Genomic DNA, 16164 nt, shown 5'->3' with positions numbered 1-16164 from the left:
TTATTATTTTTTTCTTTTTATTCCTTTTTTTAATTTTTTATCAATAAAACTGTAGAACTACCACTATTACCTCTATTTTTTATTGTAACCAAATGTCAAACTAGTAATTTTTTTGATGAGTTAAATTATATGTAATCCAATGTTTTTGTTGATCTTTTTTTGTATTAAAATTAACAATAAATCAAAAATAAATGGTCCAAAATCACTACTAAATTATAATAATCCCACTACTCGAAAAAATTCATAAACTTTAAATGAATTATTTCAACATCTTCTTTTCTATCTTATAAATTTAATCTATAATAAATACCATCAAAAGTATCCTATCATAGTGATAAATTATTATTAATATTGTTGTTTATCAAATACTAGTAGGTATAGACATAAAAATTTTGGCACATTTTTCTTATAATTATACTAGATAATCTTATAATTGTACAGAAAAATAAATAAAAACTCATTACACAAGGGCATTTTAGGGTATTCATTTAAAAATTTGACCAAATCAATATTATTTTAAGATTTTGTTACTAAAACTATCAAATCAAGGGAGGTAAGTGTAATTTTTCAAACCTTAGGTGAGCTAAGTGAAATTGTCAGAAACGTTAGGGGAGGTTTCTGAAATTATTCCTAAAAATTATGTAGAAATTTTTTAACAAAAATATTTTCCAAAACAATACCCACCCTAACAAACCATTCACCATCAGAATTGATTGACTGCGCAATGCCTATGAAAGATATTCAAGTCATATGAATCTACTAAAGTAAATTGATACGAGACCTCACTTTTCTTGAAAAAAATTTCCCCACTTGTCACTTGACTTTCGATAATTTAAAATGTATAAAACCATAAAAATATTCCAAACTTTTAATGCTTCTGCATTGCTGATTTTGTGGACCTGATTTCAATTTGGATCTGTGTAGAATATATGGACAAAACAAGTTTGTGTTAAATCCCTTTCAGTTTCAGTTTAAATTTATCGGCCATGGAAATATAGAAAGTTCCAAATAAATTCAAATGGGTCCAAATCTAACTGGGCATATCTGCATCAAAATGTTAGAGTTGTAAAATATTTTAACGCTTTCTTTGTCCTACGTTGAAAACAATTACGTGATAATATTTGTTTTCAACTATTGTTTTATTATCCAAATTTCTCAAACGCTTAAAGAAGTATTGAAAAAACATGACTGAGCTATCAAGCATCCAAAGTATAATATAAAATAACAAGAATGCTGAAGAAAGACAAAAGAATACATCAACTTATAGGAATGGACTGTGAAAAAATTTTATTTATCATTTGCAAAATATTATGAGAACAAATTTCTAGAAACTTAAAAGGGCAGTTTTGGAGTTACTCAGCTATAAAGTTTCATTATGTAGTTCCTATGAAAGATTTTGGTCAAATTTGGAAACTAGGAATAGGAAAATTCAATATTCATAAGCCTAGTGTAACTTTGGAAAAATTGTAAATGGCGTCCGGGTTACAGGTCATGGAACAAAATAACTAATAAATTTATTACTAAATTACTAGGTTACTGTTACAGCAAATGTGCACTTGGGTGAACAATAATGTTCACCTTAAAGGATAAAAATGTGTGTACTTTGATAAAATCTAATATACATTCACATATGAATGTATATAAATATATATATTTTTAGTATAAGTGAAAGGATTCGAATTCGAAACCTCTCATTTATATATATAAATACAAATATGCACACATGACCATATGTGGATCAACGAGCATAATGAATGTAAATATGTGCATTGATAAATTATGCGATATATTTGATGTGTATTTTTGAATTGCTATATATGCACATATGTATGATCAAATATTCACTTCTTATATATATCGATTGGCTCACATTTGGGTAGATCCAGCTTTTAAAAATCCAGTGGTTTAGATTATGCCGCACCATCTTATCAAAAGATGTAGCACAATTTGGGTCATTGAATTTTTTAAAATCAGGTCTACCCAAGTTTTGGCCATATGGATATATGTGCGATGTGCATATAAGTATGCTAGTATGGATACATAAAAGTTAATTTTTTTTTTGCCTGTTATTTACGATTGATGAATAGTAACTTATATTCCATTTCACAAATTTCTCAAAAGTTTTGCCCTTCTTTTGAATAATAAATATTCTTATTTCCATTTCGCAAATCTTCTGCATGATTTTCCTGTCATGTGAATCTACTAAAGTAAGGTAGAGGCATGACATTTTTTGCCCCAGATTTCTACGAAAATGACCTTTTTACTTGTCAATTGACTTTCCATTACTTAAAGAATATAAAACCATACAAGATGCTTCAGACTATTAGCATTTCAACGCTTTTGCGTTGCTGATTTTGTGGGCCCTATGTCAATTTGATTTTGCATGGACTTATATGGACAAGAAAAGTTTATGTTTAATCCTTTTCAGTCCAACATAATTCAGATGAGTTGTAAAACATGTTACTGCTCTATTTCTCCTAGGTAGATTATCTTACGAAACATTTTTGGTCATCTATACTTTTTACCAAGTTTTTAAAGGTTGAAACGGCTTAGATGATAATTACCTTTTTCTCAGATGCTATTATATCACCCAATTTCTCAATTGGTAAATGAAAGTATTGATATTGTTAACCGCCCGAAAAGGGGATGATTCACCAAATAAAAAGACATTGAACAGCACACGGGATCCTCAGTGCCACTTTTCTAGTGGCAATTCACTGTCACTTCTATATTTATGTCAAGTGTCATATTTATTTAATTTGTCACGTGTTATTTATTTAAATTTCTTCTACCATCACGTGATAAGTGGAATTGGCACTAAATTTGATATCGAATAGTGGCATAGAGGATCCCAACTGTATTGAACACAAGACTACCCTGAATTTGCATTTTGTCTCTACAGCTTTAAATCTTGTTGCAAACTTATTTGAAGCCTTGAGTTGGTTTGTCTATAATAGTATGGATTAATCTTTTATACACTGAGAGCGTATACACTTTCACCAGATGCATGATACATAATCCGAAATTGAATTTAAAACTCAAATTTTGTATACATGTTATATATCCAACCGTGATAGTGTATACACTGTCAGTATATATAAGATTTACTCTTGTAATATTATAACCATAACAACGGAAAGAAGTGTTTTAACACTTTCAAAGTTCCAAAATGATCCTTGGGAGTTTTAACATATTAGCCCAACAATGGGGGTTCATTTAGCTAGCAGGGCTCATTCATCTCTGTCTAAGAGAAGTTCGAGTTTTAGTTCCACTGTTAATAGTCCCTCGTTGGTAAGCAATTTAGAAATACTAGCGTATGTTGAAAAATGCAGCAGTCACCTTCTCTTGCTTAAGAATGGAGTTTTCATAATAAAATATATTATAACGATGTAATTATGTGAGGTAAAAAAAATAATTAAAAAAATATTTTAATTTTTAGATCATAACTAGGTGAGATAATTAGTCATATGTTACACATTGAGATGTTGTAGTATCATGCATTGAAAATTTAAGGGTTTTTTAAAAATCATTACACCGAAAGCAAAGTTTGACCAAGAATGTATAATCATTTTAAGACTTCGATTGTGGTCGAAGTCAACCAACAATATTCCATGTGGAGTTTTACTGTTATCTTTGAGTTGTGAGATTCACTAATGTTTTCTTATGAAATAGGAGTATACTATGGGCGATTAGATGCAGAATATATACACTCTTTAGTAGATTAGAAACAAAGGTTGACTTTAAAATATGCTCTAATTATTAAATTAATTATCAGATTAACATGAAGTGGTGCTAATCATAATCATGCTTTGGTCAATCTCCAATATCCCATATAGATGATATTGACCATTCGTGCACTAACTATATATCTTTATATCACAAGTTACATCTCATTTTGGTTGAATGGTCAACTTGAATATAATAACCTCTACTTATTACTGGGAGTGTTAATCTATCTACTTAGCCCATGATTAGTCATCATTAAGTAGTATTAGTTCACAAGCTAACTTATCTCCACTTTTAGTTTGAACAAATTGCAAAATCTACTCCACTATTTGACCAAACTACATTCAACCCCCTTGACTGTCAAAGCATTTAACAAATACTCCTGAGATTTAACTGCCATTAAAATTGTCGCTTAGGATCAAGAATTTGGTATTCCTTCTCGGTCATGATCCGTTAATAGAACAGTGATAGTTGTCACAAAATTTTCTCCAGGCATATTGTAACCATAAAAAAAATTAGAACTTTATATTTTGTGGGGCAAACTTTATACATATCTAAACTTTACTATAAAGAAAAAGGTTTCTACCGATTTTCCTGAGGGCAAAGGTTTTAATTTTCTAGGAGTTGAGGGGTGGCAAGGGGTGGTTTGCTTTGCCCATGAATATAGCACAAGCTAAATACATGCATTGGCAGGAAATTATATCTACATAAATAGTTTATGCGATTGAGTATTGCTCCACATAAAATTTTGTGGAGTAATATTTCTTTTGAAGAGTAACTAAGATAGTCTACTTGAGGGAGAGATGGGTTGAGTTGGGTACACAGAGATAAAAGAATATAAATGAGAGGTCTCGAGTTCGAAACCGCTAATTTTCACTAAAAAAACAAAAAAGATAGACTACTACGCAATCGTTCACCAAATAATACGAAAGAATATTTTCACAGCCTTTATTTAGTAATAAGTCATAAAGTATGGGGAAAAAAAAGCTATGTAAGTATGATTCCGGCACATGCAGATATAATACTGTTCTTGATAAATCAATGAAATGAAAGTACTTTTTTGGTTTTCCCATTTTGGCTTTTGAGAGGGAAAAAAGAAAGTAGTGGGAATACCACTTTATACAATAATAATAAAGATAGGACAAACAAAAGAATCAAGAAAAGAAAGGATATTAAAGCTAACACAATACCACTACAAAAGAAGTCCCTTTCTGTAATTTAATTTTAAGAGTTCAAAAAAATGTGGGATTCAATATTCAATGTGCGTCAATCAACTATATTGGCACTTAGTGCTATATTGGGAAAGCCAAGAAGACGAAACAAGCAAAACAGGATGGAATAAAAGTAACTTCTACGAAAAACAAAGGAGAACAAATCAAACTAAAAATATTTTTATAAGTTAATGCAAACGCAAAAGCACTATCACAAAATTAGTGATCGGGGCACACTCGATGTGTGCGCACATTGAGAAAGATATGATACTCTAAGAAATATGAACAATATGTAAACATGAAAAGAGAAAAAATCATAAAAATTTGTGAAATGAAAAAAAAAAATTGGGATTACTCAACTAAAATGAAATCATGATTATTTACCAATGGTGAAGGGAGAAGTGTTGTAGCAGATATATAGTAGTTTTAAAGTGTTTCAAATACCATTAGATAGATATGAAGATTTAGATAAACATGGAGAAATCAAATCAAACCAACTGCATTAACGTTTGTATTGCTACTTTTAGGAATTTTTGTAGAAAAATGTACTCTAACAACTTGATGTATGTGAGATAAAAAGGTGATCGAAAAATATGTTCATAAAAAAATGTAAAATTTTTTCTGCGAAAAATCACAAATTATAACTATACAGTGACCATTTTGCCCTTAATAATAAGGGTAAAATTGATAATTCAAAAAATGACATATTTTGTTAACACGAAACCTGCTCAGACTTTTTACAGAAAAAGTGCTCTTTTTCTAGATAAACAAGAAATGTGAGATTCGTTTGTGTCCTTTTAATTTTATTTATTCTTTTTGTGCTCACAAATGGAATCAAGTCCAGTGCTCTTTTTCTAGATAAACAAGAAATGTGAGATTCGTCTGTGTCCTTCTATTTTTATTTATTCTTTTTGTGCCCACAAATGGAATCAAGCCCAGTGGGATGTCAAGAATCAAAAGCAAATTGACAATATTTATCTGCCTCCCACTCTAAATTTGGAAAGGAGAGTAAAGACGATGGAAAAAGCAAAACACTACAACAAGAAATAGATAAAGGAAAATTTCAAGTACATAAAAATAAGTGCTTATTTTTTCCATTACATAGCTAAACATTAATTAATGTAAATTAATAAAATTATGAGTCGTAAAGAAATTCAAATTATTATATATAGCACATTAAAATAGATATCATTAATATTACTCATCAGTAAAAACCATATCAATTAGACCCAGAAATTAGTTAATAGAATCTTGTTCATTTTAGGTCTAAATTATGCCCCTTTGTGAATGGAAAATGTATCACTTTTTTCTATTCCTATTTGAATAAAATTTAATTTAAAATAGTCAAATTTCAGAAGCAAAAGTGAAAACGTTGATTGTGTTCGAAAAAAATGAAGGAAAAAGATATGGGACAAACGAAATAAGGCAATATATCAGAAGGGAAAAACAAAAGGAGAACTAAAGCAGACACATTAGAAGATTAATAAACTAGTGGAAATATACAATTGGAACTCCTAAACTCCATTAAGAAAAATATATGCAAACAAGGCCCAATTAACTAAAATATACTGGGTACGATGTATTTTGATACCTAATGTTTTTCCATGTTTCAAGCATTATGTTCACGTTAATTTGCAGCCATATGGAATTTCAATTAGGCATCACTATTCCTTTTTATCACATCCACAATTGTATTAACAAATCATAGCCGGAAATGTAAGACTTGGCTCTTTTGAGGCAATTATGACTCACATGATTGATTCTAAAGTGATTGATATCATAATTAATTGATTGACATTTTGTCAATAATTAATTAGCATCTCCCATTAGATAATGATTGGTGATTAATATTCTGATTAATTGATTGACATTTTGTCAATAATTAATTAGTATCTCTCATTTGTTAATGATTGATTAATATCTTTATTAATTGATATCTTATTCAATCAATTAATCAATCAAATCAATCAATTAGTCAGAAGATATTATCTTCAATTATGAATTTTGACAAGATTTCCTTGATGGAAGGAAATCCTAGGGATTTTTGTATTTGCTAATAAGGGTCCCTAGCCTAGCTTTTAAATAGTCTGTGGTATTCCATCAATTGTACACTTTTGGGTTAGGCATAGGCTAGAAGATTCTTACTCTAAATTCTACTTTTCCTTTTTCTACATATTTTATTTTTTGTTAGAATAGACAAGAAAGAGTCAAAGAAACAAGAAGAGATCAACTTGTACTTGACAATAATGGTTAGAGATAAGTGTATTTAGATTTCCGTTGCGTAGTACATTCACATGTACACAGTTAGTTTAACATGTGACATTAGAGCCAACCTCTAACCATGTTGTTCAGCTTATAATTTCATGGTTTATTGACAATCTGATAAAAATTTTAGACATTTGTATCAAGTTTGAACGAATCGAATTTAATTGAGAATTATTGACTAATCCTATGTATATGTATCATTCATATGATATCTTATTTGGTTATATAATTCATCCAAATTTCCTCCAATAATTTGGTATGATTGCAAGTAATTTGAATGTTTCTTGGACTTACATATTTGTGATTGTAAGGGTTATATGTATTGATTGTTGTTATCAATACAATATAACAATTCGAGAAATATATAAAGAGTTGTTATATTCAACAATCAACGGATCAATATCATATTAATCTATGCAAGATAATTGGTTAACTTATATGAATGGATCTGCAGGTTTATTGAATTTCTGCTACCTTATTATGAGATAAATATGTAAAGGCATGATTTCAATATAAGTTTGCCTCCACGTTCCTGTTGTTATTTGAAATTATGTAGTATTTTGTGCACTACACTTATGTTCATTTATCTCATATTATAATGTCAACATTAGTGTGGTTGATTATATTTAAATTTCAGAGAATTTCCTTTATGAAATGTGTCTTGCATCTCAATTATTTGATGCATGAAGAATTTTAATCATATAAAGGCTGGTGGTTAAAAAAAAGGAAATTATGAAATTCTTTGTCAAAATACAGATTTTTTGACTATTTTGATATCCTTATAAAGTCTAGCACACTTTATATTTGAGAGTAGCCACATCATCTCAAATATACGGTGTAAATAATTTTAATCACATAAGATTAAGTGATTAAAAAAGGAAAGGAGAATTAAATGAAATTCAGTCAATATAAAATTTTTTTACCATTGACAAAGAACAAGATGCCATATTAAGAATTTCACTCTTACATTATATATTTGAGAGTAGCCACAGTATCCCAAATATTTGATGAGAAAAGTTTTTCATCACATACAGGCCCCGTTTGGAACCTGAGTTTTTTGTAATTTTATCTAAAACTTTACTGTAAATTACTGTAGAAATTGTAGAAAAATTTTTGTAAGATGAAAAACTTTTTTCCTTTTCATTTTTTTCTTTCTTTTTCATTTTTTTCTTTCTTTTTTTTTTCTTTTCTTTCCTCCCTTCCCCTTCCCCCTCCCCTTTCCCTCCCCTGTTCCTCTCCCGAAACTGCCATCAAGCAGTTTGCAGCATAAAACTTTTTTTTTTTTTTGCATTTTCTCTCCCCACCTCTCCCTCCCCCGCCAACCCTCTTCTCCCTCTCCTCCCCTCTGCCCTTCCCCCTCCCCTTTCCCTCGCATGCCGCTGCTTCACCTGCTGGCGATGGAGGAGCCTTTCCTCAACTTTTTGTTTTCTAATTTTTTCTCTCCCTCTCCTCCTCTTGCCGCACAGATCAGGTACAGAAATTTTTTTTTTTTACAATTGTCCCTCTCCCCTTCTCCTCCCCCTCCTCCGCCACCCCCGCCATCAAATCGGGTAAAAGTAATTGGTGTGGCCGAAATCTAACTGTAGAGTGGCTTTCATCTCTTGAATTTCTTTCCCAAATTCGTGTGCTATAGGTAGATTTGCATACAAACTTGGCAAGGATAATTTTATGGGATCAGTCTAATGCAATTTTGTATTGTTACAGTTTAATTAAATGAACAAGCTTTTATAGAACTCGTGGGCTCACATATGGCTTTGAAGTCCTGTGTGTAGATTAGAAACTCTGTGAGTGGAAAGTAAGGATGGTGGGAGAGGAAGAGGGGGAGAGGGAGAGAGGGAGAAAGGAAGACCGGCACCAGAAGAAGTGATCGAGGCCGGTTCTGGAGCCGGAGGTGGTGGTCGGCAACGGAAGAAGAAGAAAAGGGTAGGGAATTTTTTTTTTGTGTGTTTTGAAGTGTGTAGGTAAAAAACTTTGAGAAGTTTTTTGGGATTCCTGTAGCAAAAGTTGTTAAAAAACTAGTAGCATACAAACTTGTAAAAAACTTGAGATTCCAAACAGGGCCACAATTTGGCGATTAAAATGATGAATTTTTAGTCAACATATTGACTAGTTGACACTTTTTCTTATAACACCGTATACTTAGGCGTAGCCACAGCATCTTAAGTATATTGGTGTTTGGAGAAATTTTGCATTTCTTTTTCACATATTGTTGAGTGATTAAAGAAATTTAAAAAATGGCATCTATATCAAGTTGCAATTAATTCATTGAGATAGTTATCCGGCCCCACAGGGAGGTAATTATTTTGATGAAATTAATTGACATAAGATGGTAAATTAGACAGTTAATTAAGACATATTTCTATGCCCATAGGCACGAATTATTTCTTTAATTCATTGTTCTAAATTACTAGTTTTATGATTAAGTAAAATAAATTCTATGCATGTTTGCAACATTTGTCCACAGAAAGGTTTGAATTTACTATTTGAATTGACATAAAGTTGATTCAAAATCAAGGTACAAATTTCATAACTTTTTTATGATATAGTTCTTGATTGCTAATTCAGTGTTTCATTCCAATGATTTTATGGTTCTTATCAGCTTGATTTTTAAATTCATTCTCTTTTGTTTTTTGTGCAAGTTTTAAATTAGCAATTTCATGAGAATGAACAAACCATTCTCATAATATGGATATATTTGCTTATATAGAGGTTGAGTATGAGAATTGGGAGCAATTTAATAGTTTGCTCATTTTGTCTCATATTCATATAAAATAGGGTTCAAACCCTAATTATTTATAATTAAATCTTGCATGAAATCCATAAAGAAGTTGTTGCAAGTTTTAACTAGCACCATTAGAAGGCTTTCTTTTGTGACACTTAACTATTGAAGTGTATTTTAGCTCATTTCTTAGAGTTGAGAATTTTGCTGCATCATCAATTAAAGTCCCATCAAATTGAGATTTAGTTATTTCTATAGCATTTCATTCTTAATTCTTTCATACAGAATTTTTTAACCATTCAAACTTTTATAATACACATAAAGATATATGATTAATTACTTGTTTTAACCATGTGTATTAAGAAAAGATAAAGAGGTTAAGAAATAAGAGAAACTTAACCTTCATGAAAGAAGAAATGGAAAGAAAGGTAATTTTGTTCTCATTGAGTCAAACAACAATAAAGACCAGCGTTGTTTGTAAGAGAATGATATTTGATACTCTACCTTAAAAGAAAGTAACTCAAAAAAAAAAGTCTCAATTGTTGAGTGTTACAAATTGTAATATATTTGGTGAATTGGCTAAAACTGTCAATTTATGCTGCCAGTATAATAAGTTTCTAATTATATGAAAAATGAATAAAAGTTACTTTATAGAAACTAAAAAATGTTCACATAAAAATAAGTGATGTATTATTGCTCATTTCAAGAAAATTTATTTTTTTTTCTAAAACATTATTTTCTTATTACTTTAGAATTTCTATTTTCAAATTAATTACTATTGGGGTATGATTATGAACCTTATTATCCAGTTGTAGATTTTGAAGTTATTAATTCTAAAGTTTTCAATACCATCCATTGAATTGAGTAATATACTGCACTTGACTACAATAATTATATTGGCAGCAAGTATGTTTATCACTGAGGAAACTCCTTACATTTTGGCATAAGAGATTGAGATATATCTCTATAAGGAAATAAAGAGTTGACAAATCATAAATCTTTAAAGAATTTAGATTTATTGACTATAATATTTCAGATAGACTGCATAAGTAAAGCAGATTATTCAACCATTATTGATGCTATAAGAGTTTCATTATAACACTAAACTTTTGTGAATTATTTTCTATTCTTTTTGATTGGTGAGAGATATTTATCTCATTATTAGGTAACCATTCATCAAATATAAAGTTCATTTTTAGTTGATAAAGGATCAATATTTGATACATTTGTAAGTGTTCAAACAAGAAAGAAAATTTGAAATTTGAGAAATAGAAAATAAAATAAAAGCACACAAAATTATAGGACTATCCTATATGTGCTTATTTTATAAATTCCTTAATTATGAAGCATTGCTAATGAGTAAAAACAATGCTTGATTAGTTACATCCAAAAGATGTATGTGAAGCCTCAAAAGAAGAAGAAAAGAAAATTTTTTGTGGAAAAAGTTAGTACCAAATCCTGCCAGTTCTTGGCCGGATTGTTGGTGAATTTTGAAAAATTATGAATTTCGCCACTGTCCTCAATCCGGCCTGGAATCCGGCCGAAAATTCGTACAAATCTTGGCTGGATTGTGACGTGGCACCTCAACAGCCAGGTTTGACCGGCTGTTTTTCAACGTTCTTATCTTGCTTTTGGGTTGAATTTCTTCATTCTTTTCTCTAGCTTGGCCGAACCATTTTTGAGAGGGAGAACAAGAGAGAAACTCCATTTATTTCCCTTTGATTTTCTTCACCAAATCTTGAGTTTTCACCGTTAGTTTTGCAATCTATTCCATACAAGTGCTCACTAAGGAGGTTTAAAGCTATTGGTGGAGTTGTTTTGGAGGAGGAAGTACTAAGCTACCAATTTTCTTGAGGTTTGAAGGTATCTTGCTAAGAACTTCTTATCTATTTCAAGTGATTGTTAATTGGTGGATTAGAGATGTTATATATGCTATTTTGTGGATGATTTCATGATTTTATGTAGAGTTTGACAAATTTCTGATTTATTAGTGAATTTTCTGATTTTATATGATAATTGTTGGTTGGTCAGGGAATAATAGCTTGATATGGTATCAAATGGCGCCTTTGTGTGTTAGTTGTGGTTGTTTGCGGAAAATTTCAGATTTGTGCGGAAACTTTCAGTTTTAGGGTTTCCAATTTGGGGCTTTCTTATGGTTGGTTATTGAGCTCTTAATTGGTTAAGATTTAAGGGTATTGTAGCCCTAATTAGGTGTGTTTTATACCTTATGATTTGTATGTGAGAATGTGGTGGAATTGAGATGTGATTGGTGATGTTTTGTAAGTTGGAAAATAAGGAAATTAAGGGAAATTGTTGTCCAATCTTTGAGAGCATTTGATTGCTTTGAGTGAGTGGGCTCTTGGTAGAAATGAAAGGCTTGGACTTGAACAAGGCAATGTCTGTGATGGACGAGGTTCATGAGCTGTGGTTGGTGAGTGATTCCAAAACTATTTTCAAAATTACTTCCAAACTATTTCTTGCATTGCTTACTCTATTGCATATCATGAATGACTGCATATGTATCATGAAATGATTTGGCTCCAATGAGTTCTTGGGAAGTCTTGTGCTTAAACTCAACGTCTCCACCACTGTTTATTTGGAGCACCGATGGCTCCCTATTACTATTTGATTGTTAATTGATTTGTTTGGGCGTTGGAGTTTTAAGTAAGAGGATTTCACTGGCTCATAAGAGTAATAAACTTACATTTGATTACTGAGTCATGCCATCATCTAATGCATTATTGTGAAATGTACTTGATTATTGATTTTTACTGGATACCCACTGAACTTCTAACTCACCCCAAAAATATTTATTTCCCCTCCACAGGGCTCGAGGCAAAGGAAGCGCGTGTAATGAGTTATTAGAATGTCTGAAGGGATATCTCATGTATAAATTGAATTCGATTCACTTGATAAGTATTTGATGTAATATTTGTGACTGATATTGTAATTGTAATTGATTTGAGAACTGAGAACTTTTGATTTTATTCGGGGAATTGTACCACTATTTGAGATTGGAATGTATGTAAGTATACGTGCTAAACTTGGGAATTGCTATTTCGTTTATTATGGAGGTTGTACCATATGTTATTGGATGTGAGTGTTGTAATTTATTTGAAAACTGTAGTGAATCCCAGCGAGAGTTGGGCAGACGGCCCGCGGAACCCTGGAATACGCCCTAGGGGGAGGTGGGGCCGTCACAATGTACATTAAGGAAATAATGAGATAATTGCGGATATAGCATTTTGACAATCTTTATATCTTGTGAGTAATGCCTTGAAATTGAAATATATATACTTAAACAATTTTCCCCAATGTTATTTAAACACCACTTTGATTATGGTATGGATGGAAATCAAGTTTAAAATATTATGTTCAGTTTTGTGAGGGTAATCAACCTACACATAAAGAAGCTGTACAAAGGAAACAAGGCTATCTTACTTCAAGAAATTTAGATTCCTTTACACTTTAAGAATTTTTAGAACTGGAGATTTAAATTTCTTAAGAATATGAAGTAAGTGGGAGTGTTTTGACTCTAGAATGGAGTTTTGAAATGGTAAGAATTCATATTTGACTCCTTTGTATATGAAAAATTGATAGCTTTTCTCAAAATAATTATTTAATTATTTTAGATAAGCAATTAATTAAAAAACTCCTTGTCAAATAAACGGATAAAGATAAATCCACTTTGAACCTACTAGTTGAGTTATCCTTGAAACAGTGGGAGACAAAGTGTTCTTTATAGAGAGTTGAAGTTCTCTGGTTATTATGTTGTATACCTGCAAGAGTTTAAGGATGAATTGGGTAATGTTTTCATAAGGAACAAATGGAGAAATCTCCATATTAGGAATAATGTCACAAATTACCACAAAATCTCTACCAAATTTGAGATATTTTATTTAGGGTAATTATGACACTAGTAACTAACTATTAGAGTTACATTAAATATGAAAACAAATGTTCTTAACATGACTCTTGATAATTAAGTGTACACATGTGTCACCATAATACATTTGTAGAGAATGCAATTTAAATTATTTCTTCCCAATAGTATATTAATTTATTCTTCATTTGGTCTTAGAAGAATTTTTTCTAGTAAATTAATATACATTAAGATTAGTGGGAGTAATACTATGAGAGTTTTTCTCAATCATGATATTTGTGAAACCCTATTATTATTGATATTCACAATATAGAATATAAAAGATAGTTAATATATCTTAAGACCTTCATGCAAGAGTTCTTTGATTACTTTTAAGTAATAATAGTGAAAAATTGCATAATGTTCACATCATGCATTGGAATGAATATATAAATTCACCAAGGATACTATGAAATTATACCACAGGCAGCTACTGTTTAGCATAAAGTTTGTCGGTATTATATTGTGGCCATTATAGATATTTGAATTGACTATACCTTTTCATTATGCATACATGAAAGAGTGGGAGTCAAAATAGGCAAGTCGACATAAGATATTCAATAGTTATTTGAAAAGCAAAATGTAGCTATTGAGTAGTAAGGAGTTATTATTGTTGATCAAACAACTAAAGGTTGCCGGCTGAGTTGTTAATGATCAAATAACTCACATGGAACTCAGTAGTTCATTTAGTATTTTGTTATTATTTTCAAACTATTGTTATTGTCTAGACACTCGAGATATTTATATTTACATGATTTTGTGCATATTGTTGTTCATGTATAAAGTGAGGATCATGTGATCCATAAAGTTGGACCCTGAATAACTTATATGAAGTTATTCATAAAGTTTTTTTTAAAGCACTTGATTAGGAAATATAGTACATTGTAATACATGGATGAAAGTGTTTGTCATGAGAGCATAACCGCCATGATTCGTGTATTATTATTTTCTAATTAAACAACTGTTACATAACTGCTGAATTTGGTGAGTGACAAATAAGGTTTATAGCCATTTTTTAGGTAGTTAGTCACTCATAAGTTATCTGACTATTTCATGTGGGTCAAGCGGGAAAATGTAAGACTTGTCTCTTTTGAGGCAATTATGACCCACATGATTGATTTTAAAGTAATTGATATCATAATTAATTAACATCTCCCATTAGATAATGATTGGTGATTGATATTCTGATTAATTGATTGACATTTTGTCAATAATTAATTAGTATCTCTCATTTGTTAATGATTGATTGATATTTTTGTTAATTAATATTTTATTCAATCAATTAATCAATCAAATCAATCAATTAGTCAGAAAATATTATCTTCAGTTATGAATTTTGACAAGATTTTCTTGATGGAAGGAAACCTTAGGGATTTTTGTATTTGCTAATAAGGGTCCCTAACCTAACCTATAAATAGTCTATGGTATTTCATCAATTGTACAATTTTGGATTAAACATAGGTTAGAAGATTCTTACTCTAAATTCTCTTTCTACTTTTCTTTCTTCTACATATTTTGTTTTTGTTAGAATAGACAAGAAGGAGTCAAAGACACAAGAAAAGATCAACTTATACTTGATAACAATGGTTACAGGTAAGTGTATTGAGATTCCCGTTGCGTTGTACATTCATATGTACATAATTAGTTTAACAAGAAAAACATTTGGAAACAACTTTTTGAAATATTTTTTAAACATGTTATCCGATTACTATTTTATCTTATATACTATCACATCATACAAAGTGTTACAACCAGTGGAGATGTAAACTAATGTTAAAAGAATTCCAAAATATTGAAGACATTTTTGAATTAAAATATGTTTGGAGTTATAGGGACTTAGTGTCACTACTCCAAATAAAGCAATTCAGAATTTATTTTAATGTTGTTTAACATATAAATAAGAATATAAAAAATCTCTCTTTTCCCCTTAGAATGTGTTTGGCTTGAGTTTTATTTGTAAAACATTTTTTATTATATCAAAAACACATTTTTTAACAACTTTTTTATTTTTTTAATTACCATTTTATTTTACATACATCACATCGTAAAAATGTTACATTATATTTTCAAAATATTATTCAAAATAATCTCCTATTCAAACTTTAATTCTAATCCCAATCTATATATATATACACACACACAAATATATAAAAATGCAACACTGGAGAGGAATAGGAACAGAAAGAATAAAAGAAGCAGCTTTTTTCTCTTCCATCGAAGACGCAACGCTACGCCAGCAAAGAATCAGCAAATCCAAAGCAAGGCCATCCCCTTTCTTTCTCGCACTTCTATAAATACTTTAGTAGTATATTAGAGGGAGT

The 16164-nt window shown here is 30.4% G+C and overlaps 1 long non-coding RNA gene across 1 annotated transcript; it reads left to right on the top strand.

Annotated features, from left to right (window-relative positions):
• Positions 1-8507: 8507 nt before the first annotated feature.
• Positions 8508-12972, top strand: LOC140006035 (uncharacterized). The gene is made up of 3 exons (XR_011813620.1): positions 8508-11784; positions 11953-12352; positions 12749-12972. It is a non-coding gene; the product is annotated as an uncharacterized lncRNA (long non-coding RNA).
• The last annotated feature ends 3192 nt before the right edge of the window (positions 12973-16164 follow it).

Source organism: Coffea arabica, chromosome 4e (assembly GCF_036785885.1).
Source record: "Coffea arabica cultivar ET-39 chromosome 4e, Coffea Arabica ET-39 HiFi, whole genome shotgun sequence".
In the NCBI taxonomy this organism is placed as follows: Eukaryota; Viridiplantae; Streptophyta; class Magnoliopsida; order Gentianales; family Rubiaceae; genus Coffea; species Coffea arabica.
The sequence above is the reverse complement of the archived record's forward strand: the minus strand, read 5'-3'. Positions and strand labels throughout refer to the sequence as shown.